At 46.8% G+C, this 14,129-nt stretch overlaps 1 protein-coding gene across 1 annotated transcript in view; it reads right to left on the bottom strand.

Moving 5' to 3' along the window:
- The window catches only part of LOC144772597 (myb/SANT-like DNA-binding domain-containing protein 4), a 79,566-nt gene that overhangs the window by 18,758 nt on the left and 46,679 nt on the right, over window positions 1-14,129 (bottom strand). The window lies entirely within an intron of this gene.

Here is a 14,129-nt window from a genome sequence, read left to right on the forward strand (position 1 = left end):
TCCCTAACCGGCTACGCCACTTTACAACCAAATTTGATCTAATTGGTTGGAAAGATATGGGATTTTAACTACAGCAGCCATTATGAGATTTGGGAACTGGCTGACATTTGGAGTCGCACAGGCCAGGTCCAGAACCCACGAGGTGAAGCTGTGATGAAAAATATGGGACTATACATATTGTACCTACAAAGTAAACAGAAGGTGAGGTGGCATTACATAGACGTAACAATTAACCTAAACTCTTCATTATTTGCACTACGAACTGGGTGATGTCCTGTCCAAAGTTGTGAGTGGCACTTGCTGGCACTGAATGTATCTGTAGAAAAATATTACTTGGGGAAAACTGCTTATAGCCATGATGCCATGCATGCAGTTTTTCACACACAAAATATGACCACCTAGATTTGATCATGTTAAAACAATTGCAGATAGGTCGCAGCAGACAAAGGTTACAGGGAGTTACAAAAGTTGTTGTTTGATTGAAATACCTACAAGGTATTCAATAAGTGAAAACACAAGGACTCCTGTCTAGTTAGTACTATTGAATCAGCACTTTCCCACCATACGAGCACTGACCTGAGGCCAGGCAATGCATACGGGGTATTACCATAGGTCACGCCTTGTATTTTGAGACTTCTGGGTAGAACTATAAGCCATGTTGAGCTGGCAATTCTAAAGTTATTCTTCGAAGGCAGGGGAACAACGTGCAGGAAGGGGTCAAAGGCCACGCCATGCTCCTTGCAACTACTGGGCAAGGATAAAGGACATGTCCTGCAGTTGCTGGAGGCAGAGTAATGGCGGAAGGGGAACTAAGTGCAGAGTGTGACTTAAGGCTATGCCCAACACCTGCAATGTACAACCACAGGATGTGACCACATAGCTTTGAGTATGGGAAATTCTAGACATCTAAACGTATCAGAACACAATTCCCAAAAATCCACTAAAGAAACTTACCCTAGGAATGAAATGGATGAGCCTTAAACATAGTAACCAAAAATCTTTTTTTTTTTTTTAAATGGTTTTAAAAAGTACGCTCAACCAGTACCAAAATAACAAAGGGATGTTATGTTCACGAAGCAAAACCTAAATGTTATGTTCACGAAGCAAAACCTAAATTACTCTGAAACTCATCAGATATTGTTAAATTCTACAAGTAAAGCTCAAGTAATGAATGCACTGCTCCACTACTCATGATCAAGAGTTATGGAATCTTATAAATGATCTACTCGTCCGAGGGTCTGGATGCTTTAGAAATGTATTTGCCATGTGTAAAAAAAAAACACACAAATCCATTTGTTCATTGTGGTGCCATGCAGTGAGGTGCCTCATTGAGGCATGGTTCTCCTTATATCAGAGCACAAATAATAGCCTCTCTGATTATGCTCATTCATTACAGACACGGGCAGGAATAAAACAAATTCTTCAGTGGGAATAAAGAATGTGCAGACAAATTAAATTTGCACTTGCACCCCAGATTTTGGCACATGCAAATATATACATATATATTTGCTCATTGGAAAATGCAATTCACAAACATTTGATAGGAGTTCAGATTCCAGACCTACATCTGCAAACTCCTATGAATTCTTGAATAATGTAACTGCACATCAAAGAAAGGACAAATACCTCTGGATACACTTGTGTGCGTTTCTTTGAGAATGTCGCCCCTAATTTCTTTTTATCTTGCCCATAATGGTTTTACATACATGATCCTCTGTCCACACTGCCTGATTGCATTTCCCTGGTTTGCTCGCCTTATTAGTAAAGTTGTTATATTAATGACTGCATAAGTTGTTCAAGCTTGAAGACGAGAAAGTCTTGCCTTACTTGCAGACAATCCCCTTTCACACATCGATATCAAGGTACTACAAACTGGCAGCCAAGGAATGTGTGTTGCAGGGAGGCGTGCCTACTTGTCCAGTAGACAAAATAAACAACAACATTTCCTGCACTTGGCCCCCAAACAATGTCTCCTGGATGTTCGGTGACTAATGTCACTCGTGTCCTGCATATACATCACAAGCATGTAGGTAAAAGGCAACCGCATGAATTACCCTCAGCTGGGAAGGTAAAGGTGTGCTAGCAGTAGAATGACTGATCTGTATCAAGTGCAATCACTGTAATGTTACATAAACAAGGAAGGCTGTAGTACCTCTCGTGATGTGCTTCCTTAGTAGAAGCTTATAAAGAGAACAAGCATTGGCATAGCCAATAGGTCCCGCCTTTGGGACCTTATAAGTGTTGAGCCAGAGCTATTGACTTTCCCAATGCCTTTTAAACTATGCTGAAAAGTTATAATAAAGTGTTATAAGCATTTTTGTTATCTTTTATAAAAAACAAAAATACATTATGTACAACTGAACAATCCTATTAAAGAATTAACATAAAAAATGCCTTTTAGTTGTTATGCCCTTTTAATGCTGGCAACTTCTTCCTGCCTGTACTAATGCTGGTTTGTTATCGTTTTTTAGGTCTCGCCTGTCGATGCGCATGCGCATCGAGCAAGGCGAGAGTATTGGGACTTATCCGCTCTTTATCCACACTGCAAGGAATCGTGGCGATTCCTTGCAGTGCCCGTGACTTTTAAGCTCAATGCGCATGCGCATTGAGCTTAAAAGCGCGTGCACGTCCGTCTTTGTTTACCCGCTCCGCCCCCTCCCCTTCCCGCCGTCTCGCATTTCCCCTGTCGCACTTCTCCTCCCCCCTCCCCTCTCTTCCCTCCGTCTTGTTTATTGTACCCGCTCCGCCCCCTCCCCTTCCCACCGTGTCGCATTTCTCTTCCCCCCTCCCCTCTCTTCCCTCCGTCTTGTATGCCACTCGCAACGCTCCCTGTCTCACACAGATCCGACATTAGTTCATGTTAACTTTGTATGTGGTCACCGATTCTTTAGGATGTTAAAGTTCACAAACTGTTCTCCTGCTTGCAATTGACAATGTACATAACATGTACTGTATTGCGCAAAACACATCCTGCTGACAAATTAGTTAATCCCTAAGCTATAACACGCAATTCTCTGGACTACAAGTTTTTACCCGCTCCGCCCCCTCCCCTTCCCGCCGTCTCGCATTTCCCCTGTCGCACTTCTCCTCCCCCCTCCCCTCTCTTCCCTCCGTCTTGTTTATTGTACCCGCTCCGCCCCCTCCCCTTCCCGCCGTGTCGCATTTCTCCTCCCCCCTCCCCTCTCTTCCCTCCGTCTTGTATGCCACTCGCAACGCTCCCTGTTGCTGTCTCACACAGATCCGACATTAGTTCATGTTAACTTTGTATGTGGTCATCGATTCTTTAGGATGTTAAAGTTCACAAACTGTTCTCCTGCTTGCAATTGACAATGTACATAACATGTACTGTATTGCGCAAAACACATCCTGCTGACAAATTAGTTAATCCCTAAGCTATAACACGCAATTCTCTGGACTACAAGTTAATTTCAACAGGTATGCTCGAGAAAACCTCCAGTTCCAGGTTTTAAACTCAGCGCCATACACAGGTTAGAACGTGCATGCTAGCACGTTGGCCACGCCACGCAGTATTTAAACAGGACCTCACACGCGGCACTTCACGCATCACCAGCCACATCAAGAAGGAGATAGACCCTTGCAGCTCTGCTCGAAAGTAAGTCTGCCCCACTTTTGCTCTCGCTAGACGGCAGAAATCACCATTTTAAACAAGACACCTTACCGGCACAAGTCCACGAAAGACCCGTATTAACAGCTCACGGTTTGTTTAACTGATTGCACCCAATGTTTATGAGGATAACAATTACCGTTGGTCCTCTCTTTAGACACTTCCTGAATCACGCTAGGTAAAAAGAACTCCGCCCGCGCCTACTATAATGACGCTTATTCTGCATGTTTATTGTTTTCAACGAGTGGCACATATGGCCGACCAACTGCATTATGAGCTACCTGAGACATTCTGATGTTAGGTTTTCCTATTCTTTATCCCCGCAGGTAATCGCTTTCGCTGCACTTAACCCCCACCCCCCCCATTTGCAGCAGCCCTACTGTCCTGTACCTGTACTCACAGTGCAAGCACCCAGTGCAGCCCAATCCAGACTTGCAGCAGCCGTACTGCCGCTGTACTCGTACTCACACTGAGATCAAGCAGTGCATCTTCTTAATCCCTACTTGCACAACTCCCTACTTTTTCATTACCAGGACACCAAGCAGTTGTCCAGCCTTGCAACCTGACCTGCAGCGCCCCCTTATGTCCCAGTACCGAAGCACACACACATACAGTCCCGTCACTACCCTAACTGTCGGACGCGTCCCAGCATCACTAGTTTGTGGCACTCACCCTAGACCCCCCGAAAACAGCAGCGCCGTGTCCCGCTGCTCGCATTCTTCCCTGACAGCACCGCGCATCTTGCCCGCCTTCGGCTCGAAGGAGATTATCCCCCACAGCTGCCCCGGAGCGTGGCGGGAGGAGGGGCAGGGACCAGATAGACTCGCCGCCTCCCTCCGTCCAATCGCATCGTCTGCAATCTGGTATCAATAATTTAATTTATAGGCACGATAAACGCTCCCAGCTCTGGCCGGTGGGGGGATTTGCTCAGCGTTTTTGCATCTGTCTAATTTGATGTGGTGTAATTGGTTATTTAGATCCGCTCACCCACACTCACCCTCACTCACCCTCACTCACCCTCACTCACCCTCAACCCCTCACCCTCACTCACCCTCACCCACACTCACTCACCCTCAACGCCTCACCCTCACTCACCCTCAACCCCTCACTCACCCTCAACCCCTCACCCTCACTCACCCTCACTCACCCTCACTTACCCTCAACCCTTCACCCTCAACCCCTCACTCACCCTCACTCTCACTCACCCTCACTCACCCTCAACCCCTCAGCATCACCCTCACTCACCCTCACCCTCACTCACCCTCAACCCCTCACCTACCCTCACCCTCACCCTCAACCCCTCACCCTCACCCTCACTCACCCTCAACACCTCACTCGCCCTCACCCTCACTCACCCTCAACACCTCACCCTCAACCCCTCACCCTCACTCACCCTCACCCACCCTCACTCACCCTCAACCCCTCACCCTCACTCACCCTCACCCACCCTCAACCCCTCACCCTAACTCACACTCACCCTCACTCACCCTCACCCTCACTCACCCTCACTCACCCTCACCCTCACTCACCCTCAACCCCTCACCCTCACACAGTGCAATAGGTCTCGGAGCATTTGAGTTAGAGCTTTTAGAAATGTTTATGGCTTTTTTTTTTTATTCTTTAGCATTGGCTACAGGAAACAAAAATGCTAAAGATTTACAAAAAAACCCATAAACAATCCTAAAAGCACTAACTCTAATGCTGCGAGACCTATTGCATTTCCAATGCTTGTTCTTGTTAATGGGGGAAATAAACAACGGGAGGGTGGAAGATGGGAAAGGTGAAAGTGGAGAGAGAAGGTTGAAAGTGAGGAGGGATGGGAGGGGCTAAGTAGACACGGGGACGTGAGGATTAAACATATAAGGTAGAGTCTGTAGAATACAGAGAAAGGGGTGAGTGTGAGGGAAAGTAAAATGAAGATAAAGGTGATGAGACAGGAGAAAGGGGTGGATAATATAGGTGAAAAGAAGAGAAAGCAGAAAGTGAAAGACGTGAATTGAGATACGTAGAGAGGCAGACGAAGTTACGGGAAGAGAAAGAACAGAATACTGAGCACAAGATAGTCTGAAGGAGGAAGGGGTTCGGAAGAGAAAGCAGAGAGACGGTTAGGCAGCAAAAGAGAAAAGAAGGGAACAGTGAGGAATTGAAAAATGGTGAATAATATACCCAGATTTAAGGGCGTAGAGGGAACACAACCGCAGAGTCGGCGGGAAAGCGAGAGAGAAAGTGGTGTTCGGGCGAGGGAGATAGCGAAAAACAAAGGGGCACCAAAGAGGGGGTTGAAATGAAGGTGAGGAGAAACGGGGGATTCACATTTGCGAGCGCTAGGCTAGACCTAAAAATAAATCAGAGTGGCTTGCATTGAGTTCGCCGGAGTCGGACAGCACCTGCCAGGGGCGACAGAGGATGGCAAAGTGGGTAGGGTGTTTGCAAACATCTACCACCGGTTGCGTTCACAAAGTGTTAATCCAGATTTTTGCTTGTAACTTTCGATACTGTTTATTTACACCCTGGTTCTGGTTGTAATGTAGATTGGGAATCCAGACTGGAAACTTTCCGAAGATAGCCATCAACTCACGCAACCCGTCCATTCACCATCCATCCACCCATTCATTTATACGCCTGTCTCACTAGTTTTAGCATTTTTATCTGGATGGTTGACACATTACAATTATTTACTTCATAGTTTCCATAGATTGAGAAGTTTGCCAGAGCTTCATAGCGCCTCTTACCGCATGCCAGCACCAATGCATTTAGCGCTACTTAAACAAGCATTGGCATAGCCAATAGGTGGCCCCTTTGGGACCAAATAAGTATTTAGTTATGCAGCACAATATCCTTGGTGCAACAACATCAACTGTTGCATGGCTAAACATTTATACGGTCCCAAAGGCGAGACCTATTGGCTATGCCAATGCTTGTTGAGGCGAGGTGTGGTGGAAAGAGTAGTGATATAGAGCTATGGCGCAGCCAGAGGTGGGTATAGAGCGAGGTAAAGACAGAGAGCTGGGGTCCAAGAGGTGAGGTAAAGTATGGAGTGACCGGAGTCAGAAAATTAATGATGGCGGTTAACAAAGTATTAGGAGGGAAAGGTAGATAGAAGTGAGGCTGGGAGAGGGGCGAGGATTTAGAGACTGGTGCCAGATGAGAGGCACTAAGATAGAGAGATAGAGATAGGCGAAGTAGAGAAAGAGATGGGAGGTAGAAAGAGGGCAGAGGTAAGTTAGATGTAGACAGGTCAATAGAGAGTGACAAAGCGAGAAGAGGTAGAACGAGGTAGGTGAGATTGAGAAAGAGGTAGAAAGGTGGGGGGATATGGGTAGACACATAGTCAGCTATAGACGTAGACAAAAAGAGGGCGAGGGGCCTTCTCCAGGGTGGGGCCTTGGAAGGCGGGGCACTCGGCAGTTGCCCCATTTGCCCGTGCCTTAGAAGAGCTCTGCGTGTTACTAGAGGCCCGGGGGTTCTGCGAATTTAGAATCCACATGGACAGGTCGGAGGGTCCTTTTGAGCATACCTGCACATGTTACCTATGAGTTGATTTCCTGGGGTCCCAATGTCTTGGAATACACGCCTTAAATGGCTTTTTCCGGAGAGATATTGGATTCAAACATTCCATGGGTATGAGGTCTTTATTTTTTGCCTTGGCTCAGACCCGCTTCCCCTCTTGGCTCTTGAGTGAATAACAGCTTTGGCTGCCACGGAGGTCTATTCTGCCGTACAGGAGCAAAGTGGCTCCCAGGCGTCACTGCCAAAGCATCCCTTCCGCAAGGCACCTCTATTCCTGTATGGCGTGCAGGAGCGGGTGGGCACCCAAGCACTGGGATAGATGTGCCCCTTGGCATGGGATGCAGGGGCAGGAAGAAAAGGTTTATGAGAGGGTGGGGTGCATGGTCTGGAAAGGAACTGTGCCAGCCCACAGGAAGGAAGGGAGGGGCACTGCTGGAGATGCAGGGGCTGGGACTGGCAGGATCTACCTGGCAGAGGTTACAGCCAGGGGTAGGGAGGAGGACAAGTAACCCCTGGTCGAGAATGTAAAACCAGAGAGGGGACCCCTGGTAGTTGATGGTGAAGCAGGGGGCATGAAAACTCGTTAAGATAATCATAAGACATTTTGACACACATTTGTTTTTAATGACTACTGTCTCGGAGCTTGCGCCCACGTGAACTATTTTGTCTTAATTTCTTGATAGTGGATGATAGCTATCTCGGTAGTTTATCGCACCCACGTTTTGATTGAAACTAATGAGTTTTCTACTGTGTTGTGTTTCTATAACGCCACGAAGCTGAGTCATATGTTCGCCTAATGAACACAAATGAGCATAACATACATTATCAGGAAAGAGATTGCAGCGGCTGGCACAGCGCGCAGTCTGCTCATTTTCAAAGCACATACTCGTGCTTGTTGCGCGCCGCTGCGCACTCCCGCAAGCTGTATGCCGCCACAAGCACAAGTATGCGCTTTGAAAAAGCGCTGCACGACGGGTGAAGGTGTCCTATACAGCACGAGACCTAAAAAGCAGGCCACCACTCCTGTGTTTGCATTATCAAGCGGGAAACTTTTTTAATATTTTATTTTTGAAGCAGCCCATTTTCCTTAACTGTACTGGTAGTACTTTAAGCTTTAAAAAACACAAAAAGTATGCAGTTTAGGAAAACAATGGAGGATGGAGTAAGGTGATCAGACAGTGGTCTACTGGACCGCTGCCTGCTTCGCCTCCTCGGAAGGCTGCCAACACCATTCACAAAGGAGAATGTATTCCATGGAGACACCTTCCTGTTTGAGACTAAGTTACACCTTTGATACATAGCATACCAAACCTTATTTAGGTCAGCACACCCCTTTGACACCACCTCCTAACTGCAATTTCGTATGGATCACTAAACCCATTTTGCGAGTCTAAAATGGTTTCGCTACGCGCAAAATGAGCGTGGCACATACCAAAAAGCTATATTACGGATGCAAATCCTATTTTTTATGCAAATAACATGGTTTGCAATTGCAAAATGTATGCGTACATCTGGAGCAAACTGTGCTACATTTGAGACCGCGTCTAAAACGAGGCTTGAATTGCCATCAGTAATGGGCAGTCCAAAAGAAAAATAGGCATGTTTCCTGACAATATTGTGCCAATTAAATGTCAGTAATGTATTTAACCAGGGCCGGCTTCATTAGTTCTTAACAATTACCTTACCTTCAGTTCACTAATGGTGAGGTCAGACGAGAAGGTGCCGCTTGTCCTGCGAATACTGTAGCAAAGGCCTGACTGGAAGAGGGAAGAATGTGCTGTTGTACTATGGCTGTTTTGTACAGTGGGAGTGGAGGAACATGGGAATAAAGGCATGCCTTTCCACCACAGACGTGGCAGGACAAGGAAGAATTAATGACTATCAAGTGGGCCCATTGTCATGAGATTCACTTTCATCCAGTCCAGCCTTTTTACTAACAGCACTTTGGATTCTTGGATCTGTAGGTTTGCTTTTCTAATATGCAAGTGAGGGTGATCAGGCATCCTGGATTTGTCAAATATAATGCAAATTTTACTAAATTTAGCATATGTCCTGGGTTGGGTTCAGTTTCGCTGAACACAGACTGAGACAAGTTTGCATGTGTTCGAGAGCAGGATTAACTGGCTCTAGCAGAAATTTATGTACTTTACACTGACGTGTAAACGTTGCATTGAGCTGCCCTCAGTGCCTCATGGTCTGTGTTTTCCGTGTTGGTGACCTGTGCCACTAATTCCCTCACTCGATACAAATTGTTGTTCTACTTCTATGTTTGCAAAATGTACCGGTTGTTGGTTTTCAAAATCTGGTCACTCTTGTCCAAGGGGATGTTGGCTAAAATGCAAGTACTGTGTGATGTACCCCCATCCCCTCACCCCCATCTCCTGGGGTCCAGGAAGCATCTTAGATTTGGGCACACGCCCCATCCATGTGTCTGGTTCCGCTTGGATTCAAGGCTGTAGGTGCGGAGTACAAATGTTTGGAGGTAAATCAGCGCCATGTTTGTGACCGTTATATAATCAGGCCTCTTATTACCTCACAGCACACACTTCTCATCCAAGCATTGTTACCTCGTCTTTCGTCTACAGTTGAATTGGCGCAAATTATGCCATCACTGTATGCTTAATTTGTATTTAATGGGCATACGAGATACATGTGCGGTATCGTACCTGCGCTGGTAACACGCTGCACACAATGCGCCACAAAGCAGTGTCCCTTGCTGAAGTCAACACAACCACACAGCCGGCCTTTTATCGGACCTTGAGTGCTTGTTTGGGCTGTTTTACAACGGGTCCATGTTGTACATTGATTCTTCATGTAATGTGGTTGGAGGGTGGGGGAGGGGCCCGTGCTGCTCCCAGGAGAGCTGCAGGACCCCTAGTGTAAAAACACAACCTCCAGCAAGCTGTACACTAGGGGCAAAGTTAAGGCACCGCACATTGTTCTCTGTTTTTTCAGCCTCTAATTTTGGCTGAAGCAAGATTAGTTCAATTTCAATCATAGGTTGTTGCTCATGGCCTGAACCACTCCAAGCATAACCACAAAAGGCCACGCATTTGTATACAAAAATGTATCCCTTGAGTACAAGTACAGGTCAAGAGCGATTTGGTAACAGCAAGCGAGGAGGTTTGCAGCTGAAAAACTATGGGGCTCATTTACAAGCCGCTTGCGCCGCCAGTGTGTTTAACGTGGGAACAAGTGACGCACCGGCGGCGCAAAGGACTTGTAAACAAGCCCCTACGCCTGTTGATTTGTGATGAGCTGAGGGATGCTCCGCGAGGCAGAAAGTTAAAGGTGCGATAAATAGTAATATATTGACTATAGCCTATAGGAGAGGCAACTGTCCTGAGTGTAACAACGTCACGCCTTTGTCCTAAAATGTTGACATGTATGAATGTTTGCTATTTTTAGAGCTGTGAGGAACAGGGTAATAAATCCTTTTATTGTCTGTCCCCTTTGCGTTTGATGCTTCGGTACTGCAATCACTCGGGGCGAGCTGATTTTGGAGCCTCTGACATCAATATCAAAAGCAATTTTAGATCCTTGGGAATTTTTGGGGAGCCACCAATATGTGGAATCCCCCACACCCTGACCCCGCCTCCAGTTCACCTCACTCACAAGTCACAGTGACGTGGAGTGCAGGTGAATGTAACCAGCAATATACACACCCTGCTGGCCCTGACGAATGACAACCACATACAAAATATCTAACAAACGCTGCAATTCCAGAGGTGCTTAATAGACGAGGGTCGCATCTATCAGCGGTGCAGCAGGCGCGGTCGCACAGGGGCACTGAGACCCGAGGAGCCCTCTGCACTCAATTTCGGCTCTGTTTTACTACCTAAGTGCTTGAAGAAGGGGTATTTCCTTGCTTGAAACAGGGCCTGCTGCGCCGTTGCTTCGCCACTGTATTCGGCCCGCTCTTTCAACCTCAACCTCTAAAAATCTGGGGCGTATAGCAGGCCCCGCAAACCAAGTCAATGAATATCTGTGAGATATGGATGCTTCATCACATTTTGCAGGGTGTTGGGGGCATATTTTTGCGTTAAGCCACTGCCCAAAATATCGAATCTATCTGACCCCCCTCTGTAAAAATTCTATTATGTCAATTAGGAAATTGATTTGCTGGAGCCAGATGCAGAGTATAGGTTTGTGGGCTTCTGCTGAAGAAACGACATGACTGGCGGGGCAACCAGTTACCAGGGAGCGTGGCTTGGGCAGCAAAACTGGGGCGGTGAACATCAGATTTCCCAACAACCACGCTGGAGTATCTTGTGAAAATGCATCACATAAGAAGCGGGGCACGGGGGCTTAAGGTGCAATGTGTTAAGAACACTTAAAACGCAATATTTTTCAAACTAACCACCATTTTTTAAGTCCTTCAAAATAGGAGACAAGAGGACGAGTGTGTGTGTTTTTGTCAGTCGGTGTGTATGTGAAAATGCCAGGTGAAATCTCGCAACATCTCACTGTACCCGACTGAAAGCCCTTGTACCCTGCTATTTACTACAGGAAACACTTTTTAAGGGGGGGGGGGTATAACACCCTCAAGCCCCTCCCCTACCACCAAAGGTACGCCCCTGCCAGCAGCATACTGATTGAAACACATGGGTGGGATCAGATAACACCACTGAGCAGTTCAAACCAACGGAGGCCAGCAGAGTGACCGAAACCAGTACACACCACAGGAGCTAACGGCAAACATTTCCCAAAACTCAAAACTAGGCACACGGGACAGCTGGACAGAACTGGAAATACCTGGGCCCCGGGGGAAGGAATGATAAGAGACATCAGCCGTCAATTCAAATAATGTTTAACAGAAGGGAGCCTTGTTTATACATGTCCCCCCAAAACAAAAAAACGCAGCCTATAAACAAACAATGCCTCCTAAATACCGACGAGTAAGTTGCTGACATTTGTGAAGGCTCCTGCAAACTCAGCGCGGTATCGTTTACCGGCTTTCTGGTTAATACAGCGAGGGGAGGCAGTAACAGCAAAGCGGCTTGAGTCAATGTATCACCGCGTCCAACTTTAGGTCCTGCATGCAACTTGTTGCAGAGTGGATGATTTTCAATTCCCTAAAGTTGAACGGTGACAAAACGGAGGTCCTGGTCTTTGGCAAAGACCAGGGCATGTGGTCAGGTGAGTGGTGTCCTCCATCCTTAGGCATCTGCCCCACTCCCACACAATCTGCCAGGAATCTAGGCGTCATCTTCGACACTCAGCTCTCCATGGAACTTCAGGTTAACAGGACTGTGGCCACCTGTTGGGGTGTTATTAGGATTCTTAAAAGAATCCTTCACTATCTTTCCCCACAGGCACGCAGGTTGTGATCGCTCTTGTTGGTTCAAGGCTCGACTATTGTAACTCACTTTATGCCGGGGCCAACAAGGGCCTTCTGCAGCGCCTACAGGTTGTGCAGAATGTGGCGGCGCGATTTGTTCTGGCCCTGCCTTGGCTGTCCTCTGCGACCATGGCAAGGAGAGTCTTCACTGGCTCCCTATCACCTCAAGAGTATCTTTTAAGCTCCTCTGCCTCACTTACCGTGCCCTTATGGCTGGCCCTGCCGATGCTCTTGGATCCCTGCTCACTCAGTATGTTCCGAGTAGATGTCTACGCTCTCTAGAGCTTAACCAACTGGTAGTCCCGCGCTCTAGGAAGGTTAGATGGGGGAGTAAGGCCTTTTCCATCTTGGCACCCCAACTATGGAACACACTTCCCCTTGAGATCAAATCACAACCTTCATTGGATCTCTTTAGGAAGGCTCTCAAAACCTGGTGCTTTATTAAGGCCTATCAATAAGCTCCTCTCATCTGGTGTCTTCAGCTAGTTTTGAGTTAGGCGCCTTGACGCCCATTGGGCTAAGTTCCGCATCTATAAATTCCATTTCAATGACGGCGATGCTGCAAGGGGGGGGGGGGGGGGGGGGGAGAGAGAGAGACTGCATGGGAGACCAGCACAATAAAAAAAAAATAATGTGGTCGGGCACAGAAAAGCGGCAATGGAATGTGCGAGCCCTTCAGGAAATTACATGCGCCTTCTGATTATAAAGCAGCGAGCGGCAAGGAAACCTAACACGCAAAAGGAAACCTGACACAACAGAGATGCCCTGCATGCCCTGCTGGCTCCTGAGCGTTTACCTTACAGGAGTGAGCGCGATATTTGGTAACACATGGCGCCGCTCGCTCCCGTAAGGGAATAACCAAATGTGCACGCCTTGTAATGTAAAGCAATGCAAAGCGTGCACGTTTTTGGGGAGAAAAGCTGATCAATTACATGAGTCCCTTCCTATGCAGCGCACTGCGTAGGCGAGACCTAAAAAAGGTACAGGCGCTGGGTGAAACTGTGGAAATGCAAATGGAGTAGAGTACACTTTTTAGGAGTACCTGTGCAGAAGGGTTTGCTGAGGAAGACTATCAAAATCTGCTTGGAGGTTGGACTAGAAAACCCAAATGCAAAACAGAATATGGATTGGTTTATGCATTCACAACTTTGCTAGTGCAATCCTGTCATGACATATCAGACCGTAAATGTGTGAGGCTTCTGTACCCTAGAACCTTATAAAAAACTGCTGTATTATGCATATGAGCCAGTTTGGGTTCCTGTAGAAGGTAGATTCTGTTAGTCTGGCTATTTCATGTAGATTTAGTTCTTTCCTTGGGCTTCCTTCAAAGGCTGACATCTTATGTTAGTGCTCTTGCAGCATTATATTACGCTGAGTATTTTGAATGGGCTGGTTCTTGAATAACTAATTACTTTCTGTCAAATATATTTTTCAATAAACCCATGAAGTTTTAACCTGGAATTCTATCTTACGCAGATCTACGTTTATTAGCCATGGACTACATCTTATGAACACTCACAAGGCATATGAAGATGGAGACATTCCTGATCTTGCGCATCAACCCTCTAAATTTGTTAATTAGGTGTTGACACCAGCCTGGAGACAAGGTACCACTTCTATCATGTCCTCATAATAAAGCACAACACTCCCACA

Source organism: Lissotriton helveticus, chromosome 8, assembly GCF_964261635.1.
Source record: "Lissotriton helveticus chromosome 8, aLisHel1.1, whole genome shotgun sequence".
NCBI lineage: Eukaryota > Metazoa > Chordata > Amphibia > Caudata > Salamandridae > Lissotriton > Lissotriton helveticus.